Source organism: Talpa occidentalis, unplaced genomic scaffold, assembly GCF_014898055.3.
Source record: "Talpa occidentalis isolate TD23 unplaced genomic scaffold, MPIMG_talOcc4v2.1 talOcc4.14, whole genome shotgun sequence".
NCBI lineage: Eukaryota > Metazoa > Chordata > Mammalia > Eulipotyphla > Talpidae > Talpa > Talpa occidentalis.
In genome coordinates this window covers 82200528-82211224 of record NW_023601433.1, presented here as the reverse complement: position 1 = coordinate 82211224, position 10697 = coordinate 82200528, and the positions used below count along the sequence as shown (strand labels likewise).

Sequence of the window (10697 nt, the reverse complement as noted above, 5' to 3'; positions counted from 1 at the left end):
AAGGCCTCTCCACCTGGGCTTTCCCCACACTGTGCCCACTGGCTTTCTCGGAATTTATGGCTAGGGCTGCGATGGCCCAGCCGTGCGTTTGTTTCTGTTAAGGGAGGTTGTCTCTGAAACGCAGCCAAGACAAGGTCTGCAAGGGATTTCCTGGCCACAGCTCCCGGCAGTGCACCCCGGATGGGCTTCTCTGAGATCCAGGCTGGGTTGGATGGGGCTGCTCTCTTTCCTTGAAAAGGTCATGCTCTCTCCTTCCCTGGAGCCTGCGTGGGGGTTTCTTACTTCTCCCTGCATCATACCCCACTACCACTATCACCACCACCACCACCGTCATCACCACCACCAACACCAGCACCATCACCATCACTGCTGCCTCCACCATCACCAGTACCAGCACCAGCGCCACCAACACCAACACCATCACCATCACCATCACCACCATGACCAGCACCACCACCAGCAGCATCATCCCTTGGCCTGAGCAACCTCCTCACCTTTTATACCCCCACTCACCAGGAAAGCCTCTCCAACAACTCTGACAAGTTCAGGTGCCTTGTTAAGGGCTTTCCTGTATCCACCCCACCCCAAATTGCACAGGGCCAGTGCTTATCTCAGAGGCATTTCACACTTTATATAGGAGCAACTGTCCACTGCCATTCTTCCCACTCACCATGTGGCACACGATACATGACACACAGTAGGCCTTCAATTTATGTGTTTAGTGAATAAATAAATGGACCCTCAGGAAACGTACATGAGCACACCTCTCCTGGAAAGTCCAGAGACCTTAATGTGGGCGTGAAAGAGTGAATAAATGAGTAAGTGACTGAATGAGTGAGTGGAAGAATGAATCCGTGAATAAATGAATGCATGAGTGAATAAGTGAATGCGCGTGCTCAATAGTGAATGAGTGAGCGAAAGAATGAATGAGTGAACAAGTAAGTGACAGAATGAGAATGAGCAGGGACGGTGCCCTGGGTGGTCCCGGCCGTTAATCCTATTCCCCTGCTTCTCCTTTTGTCTCCTTGCAGTCAGAGAAAGAGGTAGGGGAGGTTGGCACGGACACGGCTCCAGCCAAAACATGTGGCAACAGGAGGAGGGCATTTCCCGAAGGGGCACCTAGGACAGGGTGGGGGTGTGGTATTCCAGGCAGAAGCTGACCCCCAAGGGGCAGCTCTGTCCCTGACCCTTTTCACCTTCCCTTGTTCTGATCTTTATGGGGCCGTCTGCCTTTTAGCATCAAAGGAGACAGCAGGGCCGTGATTTGTCCCACAACAGCTCTATAAAAATGTAATTACCCAATAACCCGCTGTCTGCAAAACAAACCATCTTCCTGTTTCTTCTCCCATAAAAAGCATTTGACAGCCCTGTTCTATCAGCTTATAAAACCAGGAGAGAGTTGACTTAGCCCTCTCTGGAATGAAAGCCTTCGAGGGGGGAGAGCCCACAGTGGGGAGAAACGCACCTCTGATCTCCCAGGCAGTCAGCTTCAAAGTCTCTGGAGGTTTCCAGCAAAGCCAAGAGAGCAAGTCCTCTTGGTTCGACGCAGGACTGGACAATGCAAATTGCACCTACAAAGGGCAGGGGGCTGGGAACAATGAGAGCCCACCGCCCTGGAAGGCCAGGCCTTCATTTACTCACCCCACCCACGTGGCTCAGGCACCCACGACGGGGCAGGCATGAGGCTAGGCCCCAGGGGTCAAGTCCAGTACAGTGTGACGTAAGCTAGACCTTCAGGAAACTCGCATTTCTTATACGCATTTATTTTGGGTGATGATGGGACACTTTGATCTGGATTTATTGACAGGGGAGAGGCATGTGCAATCTCTCATCTCACAAGGCAGATTACGAAAGAGCAGATACGCTCCGGCTGCAGTTGGATTTTTTTAAATTAAAAGAAAAATAACAGAATTTGAGGGCAGAGTGATGGAATGGGTCAAATCTCTATAGTGGAGCTAGATAGGGGGCTGAACTGTAGGCCCCCCAAGAAGAGACATACCCAAGTCCTAACCCACAGGACCCGTGACCACGGCATTTTTGGACGTAGGGCCTTTGCAGCTGTAATTCAGGTAAAATCAAGATGGGCAAGGTGGGCCCTGAGTCCACGTGAGAGTCCTCGGAGGGGGCAGGAGAGGGATAGACATGAAGCCAGGCAGGCCTGGGGCTGGGAGAGGCAGGGACGCTTCCCTGGAGCCTTTGGAGGGAGCAAGCTTTGCTGATGTCCTGATTTCAACTTCTGGCTGCCAGAACTGGGAGAGAACATATTTCTGTTGTTTGAGCTACCAGTTTGTTGGGCCACAGTCCCAGGAAACTGATATGGGTGGATATCTGACGAGATGCATTGGTCACAGAACTATCCACTAAAGTGGGTAAATTCAACTGTTTTAAAATTATACCTCAATTTACAGAAAATTTTTAAATGACAGTCCAAGACTCCTGTACACATATACTTAGTCACTGGGAAATATCAATCAAATCTACCATGAGAGACCACTTCCCACCTCCTAAGATGACTATTGCCCGAAGGTACAAAACAAAAAAGTAGCAAGTGTTGGCTAGAATACAGAGAAATCAGAACCCTCCTGTGGCCTGTCATGGAGTATCACACAGCCTGGAAAAAGGAAGGATGTGTTGACACCTAGGATACCATGGACTTGAAAATACTGCTCAGAGAAAGAAGGCACTCACCAAAGGACAGATTTGGCCAGATTCCACTTATATGAGGTGCCTAGAGCCAGCAAATCCATGGAAACAGAAAGTAGAATAGAGGCTAACCTCCAGAGGGGCTGAGGAGAGGTGGGATTATTTTTTGTTTGCTGGGTGCAGAGTTTTTCACCTCTGAATCTGCAAAGGTTATGAAAATGGGTAGTAGAAATGGTTGTACAATATTGTAAATATATTTAATGTCACTAAACTGGGTACACAGAAATGATTAAAACAGTTTTGTGTGATGTATTTAGGTTAGATATGAATTTTAAAAGGAGGAGAGCTACCTAGGTGTTATTAGGGAGTTGGGAGTTTTTCATTCCCTTACTTTCTGTTTTTTGGTGTTTCTAAGACTTGCTTTACTAGGAACATAGATCGTAGGAAGAATTCAATCTGCTAGGGGAAATAGATGAAGAAATTGGCGTCTCAATCAGACAGGGGTGGGGGGTTCCATGGAAGGGTCCCCAGAGGAGAGCAGTGAGCCAGATGAAGAGGTGAGGGTGGAGGGAGAGGACTCCAGGTGAGAGCCAGCAGTGAAAGTGAGCAGGCCAGGGGGTTTATCCAGGCCCCAGTTCCTCATGTATAAAATGGTGGCAATAATCACTAGTGCCTCATAAGATTATAGGGGTGATGGAAGGAGAAAGTGTGTAAAAAGGGCTTCACAGCATCTGATATAGATTAAGTGCTCAAAAAATGCTAGCTGCTGTCATTATTGTCATCAGCTGCCACAAGACTGCCGGATTTGAATTGACCTGATCTCTTACTTGCTGGGTGTCATTGGGTGAGTTCATCAACCTCTCTGTGCTTCAGTTTCCTCTTCTGTAAAATGAGGCTAAATAATTCTATAGAATTATTATTTACCCCATAGAATGTGGTGGGGATTAAATGAATTAGTATATAGAAAGCAATGCCAACAATGCCTGACATATGGTAAAGAGTATATTAGAATTAGCTATTTTTTAATGACTATAAAGGACAGGAAGCTTCTGGAAATAGTACAAAAGAGAAATGGAATGACTAAAGATGTCTGGGGAAAGAGCAACGTAAGAGTCATCTTCATTGAAATAAAAAACAAATAAAGACTTGGATAAAAAACAAAGGGAAATCACAACTCTGAAAACAAAGTGTCTTACGATGACAGGATTAGGATTTGGACCAAGATATTTATAGCTAACAAAATTGAGTTAAAATGGGTTTTGACTAAGTGAAAAGATGCTGAAAATGCATAAAGGAATCGGGCTTGAAAGGCTGGATATAAGTCAGCCTCTTTGTTAGAGAAAGCTCCACTGTATTCAACATTTGGAATTGATGACTTGGTGGTTTCCTTCGGGGAAGAAAATATCTTGACATTTCCTGGTAAGCCTTCTTTCCTATCCCCTTGCTTTCAACAACACTCTCTCAATGCAGTGTGCCTTGCACGGGGATGGATGTGTACTCACAGATAATAATCACAATTGGAGCAGTTTGGAGGCCCAGGGTAGTATCTGCCAGCCTCAGTGATGGTGCAGGCAACATAAGCACCTCTTACAGTGGCAAATCACTGTTCAATAGATTCCAGAATTTCAAAGCTGTGGTATAAATTTCCAAGCTAGAAGAACAGAATGGAAGCCTTAAGGGTTGGATTTCAACCCTCGAGCCTCCCTGGAACCCCTGTCTGGGCTTCTGGCAGCATCAACGTGGCCCTTTCATCCTTCCAAGGGATACGGATGGTGTGTTAAGCCAGCGACAGACAGCATGTGGTCTTTGAGTGGAAGCCGCAGTGTGTGCTTCAAAGATCTCAGATCCGCTTTGAATTTGTGAATGGAGAATCTCGGTCCCTCATTCCTCTGTGTTATCATCTTTTAAATGGGTGCAGCAATGTTTGATTGTGGCACAGAAAATAAAAAGATCTTAAAGTCTTTGAGAGGAGGGGAATTGGGTCCCTTGAAACCTATAAATATTGGGATTTAATTTTGCATGCAAGGGAAGGGTTTGGAAACATCTTTTTATCCAGTAGTAACGCACCATATCACCTTAAATTAGCAGGAGTTCACTTTTATTACATAACAAGAATTCTGGAAGTAGTAAGCTCTGTGTTCTACCTCAGCAACTCAACCGTGTCTTGACCAAGGTTTGGACAAAATGGCTGCCGTAGCTCCTACGATCAGATCCACATTCAAGACAGGAAAAAAGCAGAACTTGGACATTAATATAAACAGGTGTTACTGGGCATATCTTGTGTGCTAGATACGACACGCAGCGTCTGCATCACCATAACAACTCTCTGTGGACCCCAGCCCCATTTTACAGAGAGGAGAAACAAGGGTGGGCATGTACCTACCCACGCTCACAGACTGGTGAGTAGGTGAAGTTGGTCTTGACCTGTTTTAAACCCTCAGCCACAGTCCCTGGACACCCTAAGTCCCAGTCTTCCTACTACTCAAAACCTTCCTGCTACTCAAAACCTGAGCTCCTGTGGCTGAATGGGTCTCATTCATTTTTTCAGAGCCCCTCACTGATCACCCTCGGGTGCCTGGACTGAGCATATGTTCCTGTCATACAGATAAAGACCATGCGGCAAGGGGCAGATCCCGCAGGTGAGCACCCGAGAGCAGGGCATGTTTCACCCACGTTTATCCGCTAAGATGATAAGGGCAAAAAATAGTCAGGAAACTGAATCAAACTTGGATTAACTTGTCCCAGATCAGCCAATATCCACCCATGGACTCAGATGGTCCTGTCCAGGGGTCCGGGCTGCCTTAGGCTTAGAGGTTTACTCACAGCGCTGACAACAATGAATGTAGATGTGACTGTTCCTTACTAAGACCTTAGTATGTTCCGGGTGTTGGACTAAGCCCTTTGTATTCGCCACCTCGTGGATCCTCCAACAACTTTATGAGGTAGGTTCTATTATTAGCCCCATTTTACAGATAAATCGAGGCACGGAGATGCATTCCTCAAAGCAATAGCTGCAGAATGTGAGCAGCTCAGGATGTGAACCGAAGCTTTGTCAGCTCCTACCTGTGACGATATTTCTAGGGACTTGAAGGGTTCTGGAAATTTGAGAAGACTTTGCCATCAAACTCAACCTATTCTTAGCTTCAAAAAATAAAATGTGAATGAGCACAGGAGCTGGGACCCTAAATTGCCATCATATATTGGGAATTTCCTGTTTCTCAGAACAGAGAATTACACTCCTGCTCCAATTCATGCTCCTTACAACCCTCGTAGGAGGGGGGACTTCACCCCACTTCACTGGTGAGGAACACGAGCGTCAGAGAGAGTGAGCCAGCCCACACATGGTGTGACAAGGAGCCAAGACCGGGCTAGTTTGCTTTTTCAGAGGGGCCTCCGGGGAGCCTTGAGATACCCCTTCAAACCATTCCTCTCGCCTGGAGAAAGCTAGAGGGAGCTGGTCTTTCCATGATAGCAGGCAAAGAACTTAATAAAAGCCAAGTATTCCACCCAAGTCTCAATCCCTGCCCCCTGACCCCCACCCAGATGCTGTGTCCCCAGGAGCCCTGGGGCTGGGACACTGTGTGGGTGTAAGTCCGGGGCCTCCAAGAAGCAGCCACCAAAGCAGGCTCGTGAACGAAGGGGTTTATTGGGGGGAGGGTCTCGGACAGAGACAGACTTTGAGAATCTGCCTGGAGTGGAGGAAAGAGGGATGGAAGCCACCAGGTAGAAGCATCTAGACCACCACGCAGTCTAAGGAGGGTCAGCAAGACCTTAGGGGAGTCCCATGGCAAAGTCGCTGGCAGAAAGAGGATGTCACGCCAGGACAAATCAGCCTCAGTGTCCTCTCTCAGTCACCAGCTGGGGGGCCCATGGGGCAGTCGGGTGGCCCAGCGGGGATGGGACAAGAACTACACCAGGAGCCCTGGGGATGTGCCGGTCCCTGTCGTTGGCTGCCGCACCCCTGGCAGCAGTCTGCTCCCTTCGTGCTTGGCGTAGCCGCGTGCATGGTGGGGCAGCCTGCGTCTCCGTGGAGCTCACCCCGAAGCAAGGAGAGAGAAACTGAGCACATGTGTGGGGAGAGACCAGTGAGCAGAGCTGGAGCTTTGCACACAAGCCAGAGTCAGGAGAGGGCGTGTGTCTGGCACCTCCTTTCTGCTAGTGGGCGAGGCCAGGAGAAGCACATGTGTGGCCTGACCTGGGAGGAGGTCAAAGTGACCCACCAACAGCTGAACATTCCTGATCATTCTATTTCTGATGCAGAAGTGGCTTCCAGGAGCTCGGTGACTTCTTCCCCGCTACAAAGTCTACCCACGGCCATCCTCTGCCCTACACCCCTCGCTTGCCCAACTGAGAGCTTAGCCGAAGTGCAGCAGGTGGGGCGGGATGGGGAGAACATTGCTGGACTCTGAGGACGACACAGTGTTCTCAAAGACAGCAACGTGACCTGCCCTCCTGTGGGTGGCGCTGCAGGGAGGAGGGGCTGCCAGGGGTAATTAGACTGAGTCTGGGCAACAGGCCACTGGCCCCGCTCACGTCAGCACCGTCTTCCTGCAACCTGGTTCTGGTGCCCAAGCAGCACTGGTTTATCCAGTCACTGACCCGGGTAACCTCACAGCAGTGAAGGGGCCTGTGTTTGCTCCTCAGATGGGCCCAGCCACAGTCATTACCTTAAGAAGATTAATAATAATATTAAATAGTTAATAGAAATGATTGAGGATAATGATTGAGATGATAGTGATGCAATCTTAGCAGCCACCTTTTGCAGACATTTGTGGCAGGCACTTGGCAAGGAACTTAATGCACATGACCTCATTTAACCAACCATCCACCCTTCAGGGAAGGACATAGCCTCCTTTTCTAGGTGGTGACAGCGTTCAGACAACATTCAGTGGAACGGGCAGAAATGGAACTCAGATTACTGGACTTCCAGGCACTGATTCTCAACTTGTCCAACTGGGGGAGACAGAACGTGGAGCCACTGTTCCCAGGTCGTGCGTGAGTTCCAGTCTCAAGTCTCGCTTTCTGAGAACTGGTTCGTGGCATTCTCGGCTTAAAGGGCCTGATGAAGGCAGTGAAACAAACTGATTCCGTTGTGATGCCTGGATCTCCAAGCCCAGTTTTTATAAATGGCCCCCACCTAGGTACCCACATCCCAGCGCATGTCTAGCACCCCTGGTGGTCTGCAAGCTGCTGCAGACAACCTACAAAATGCAGGAAGGGTCCAAGCGATGACTCCTAGGACAGCCAGCGTTATGCAAAGAGGCTTATGCCTGCACTGCTAAAGGCTAAATGAGGCTGTTTTGTGGGCCCCAGAGGGGGCAGGTACGTGGGAGAAAGGAGGTGATCTCATCTCGCAAACTTTGGCATCCACAGCTTCCCCACACCCTCACCACCACCACCACCAACAACAAATATGTCTGCATCTTCTCCCAGGTCCATTTACATGTCCTTGAGCTGAGAATGAGCAACTCCCCTTATAGTTTCAGAACCATCATCGTGATTCGGGGCAGGGGTGTGCCGGGGGGCCTTGCTGACCACTGCTGGAGCTTGGGCACTGGCAGCAGAAAGGCTGGCTCCAGGGCATTTAAAAGGTCAAGAAACAAGGGCCCAGGAAGGAAATCTGCTGGGTTCTGGTCAACAGAACATCCAGGAAGGAGATGAGTTTTCTAACTGCACCTACAATGTGCTTGGTCCCGGAAGAGAAGGTCTCTCGAGGAAAGGCTTTCTCTCCAGCTCGCGATGGCCAGCCCCCTAGGGGTTTGGGTCCTATCTGGGAAGCCTTGCCTGGATCACTTTGACCTTGAGGAAACTGAAACTCCTTTTGGGAAATCTACTTAGAAAAACTACTGCCTAGGAGAAACTGAGGCAGTACTGGATCCCCCAGCGTCCTCAAGGTAATCTCCAATTACCTTGGAATAGTAATGACTTGAACAGAACAAACAGAGCCTGTATCATCACTTCTGCATATCAGAGATTCCCACTGACCGCCCCCCAACCCCATGTGTATTATCTCACTGATAGAGTGAGGCTAAGAGGCACCTACTCACATTCCTGCATCACAGGTGAGGCCGAGAGAGGATAAGTCACTCACCCAAGTGATGCAGCTAGTTAAGTGGTGGGGCTGGGATTTGAACCCAGGTCCGTGAATCTAGGCCGGCCTCATCCACTTTGCTGGGAGGAAATGGGTGCAATCTCGAGGTTGGGGATTGTAAAGTTGCCAGGGCTGAGAGCTTCCTAAAGTGCAGGGAAAGGGTATTCTGTGCTCACTGTTTGTTTTTCCCAGCACGGCCCAGGGCAGAGGGCGTCCCAACAAGCTCAACTGGTGAGACTGGAAGTGATGCTGTCACAGCTGGGCGGATACACAGATGACTCCACCTGCCTGGCTCACAGCTGGTGGGAAGTAGGCAAGAAACTTAATGGGGGCCTTCCAGGTGGCGCAGCGGTTGAGCGCTGGGTTGCGAAGCTGCCCTCAGCCTCTGCGGCGCCAGTTCGAGCCCCGGCTGCTCCCCGGTCACTGGAGGAGGGTCCTGCATGGCGCGCAGACCTCTCCTGCCGCCCGCTGCTCCCCTCAGCAGTGTACCTCGGTCCTTCTGCCTGCTCTGCTCCCCGCTCTGGCTCTGGTGAATTCTCTCACCCTCCCGCGCTTCTGACTGTACCCAGTGCTTGTATAAATAAATAAATCTTTAAAAAAAAAAAAAAGAAACTTAATGGGTGGCCTAAGGGTTAGGTCTCAGCGTTATCACTGCTATGGCCTGAGTTCGATCCCCAGCCAGGGAGATGATCCGCTTGGCGCAGCAGACCTCTCCTGTCTCCCCGCTGCTCCCCTCAGCAGTGTATTTCAGTAGATCCGCCTATTCTGCTCCCCACTCTGTCTCTGGTAAATCCTCTCACCCACCCCCAGCCCTGTACCTCTGGCATACACCCCAGTTCTATGCAAAAATAGAAAAAAAAATAAACTTGATGGCTAGAAACTTTGCAGTGGAAACTCTCCTCACTTAATAGATGTGGAAACTGAGGCATAGGCAGAGCCCGTCCTGCCAAAACACAGACAGGGGTCGTTGTCTCCCTGGCTCCTAGAATGCCTCTTTTTCAAATAGCAACAATAAGAGTAACCGACATTTCGCTGGGTGCTTAGTATGTACCAAGCTCTGGGCTGCATTTTATATGGATTACATTGTTCAATCATCACAAAAACCCACGTATAAGTTCCAAGGCTCAGAGAGGCTGGGTCAGTTACCTAAATCATGCCGCTAGTACATGGCAGAAATAACGTTTTACAACCTAGACAAGTGACTCCAGAATCCGAACTGGTCCTAGGTCTTGCTTGCTCTATGGAGCTGCGTTCGCCCAGCAAACTCGATTAGGCACCCACAAAGTTCTGGATGAATGAGACTCTGCCTACCTCATGGACTCCCCAGTTCACCAAAGAAACACATGCTAGATAATTTAATACAGTGTACAAACGCTGCAACAGGGAAGAAATCAAATGACAGGCTAAGTGAATTGGCAAAGACTCTCATTACCTCGTCATTTCTGCACATCAGGAACTCGGGCAGAATTTTGCAGCTTCCCTCCTTCACAGCCTCTCACAAGCTTGCCATCTAGATATCGGCCAGGGTTTGGGTCCTATCTGGGGGTGCAACTGGGGAACGTTTTCCTTCGAAGCCCATTTATGTTGTTGTTGGCAGGATTCAGTCCCCTCTGGGCTGTTGGACAGGGGTGCTCATCTCCCGGGGGGCTGTTGGCCAGAAGCCGCTCTTGTTCCTTTCACCTGGGCCTCCCGAGCGAGGTCACTAGCCGCATCAAAGCCAGCAGGGAAGAGTCAGCCAGCGAGGCAGAAGTGGCAATCTAGACAATCGTGGAAATGTCCCATCACCTTGTCCACATCCCATTGGTTAGACACAAGTCACAGGTCCTTCCCACATCCTGGGGAGGGGGTCGTACAGGTGTGTGAACACCAGGAGGTGGGGGGTCTTGGGGAGTCATCTGAGAGACTTCCTGCCTCACTGATGGACATGTGGCGTGGTTCAGCAGAACCTTCTACAATTGACATA

At 49.6% G+C, this 10697-nt stretch overlaps 1 long non-coding RNA gene across 2 annotated transcripts; it reads left to right on the top strand.

The window, feature by feature from the left end:
* The first annotated feature begins 4775 nt into the window (after window positions 1-4775).
* LOC119245313 (uncharacterized) lies at window positions 4776-6136 on the top strand. Of its 2 annotated transcripts, none has more exons than XR_005125263.2 (3): window positions 4776-5042; window positions 5192-5282; window positions 5616-6136. It is a non-coding gene; the product is annotated as an uncharacterized LOC119245313 (long non-coding RNA). The 2 variants fall into 2 exon arrangements; XR_008551937.1 differs by having other exon boundaries at window positions 5603-6136.
* Window positions 6137-10697: the final 4561 nt, after the last annotated feature.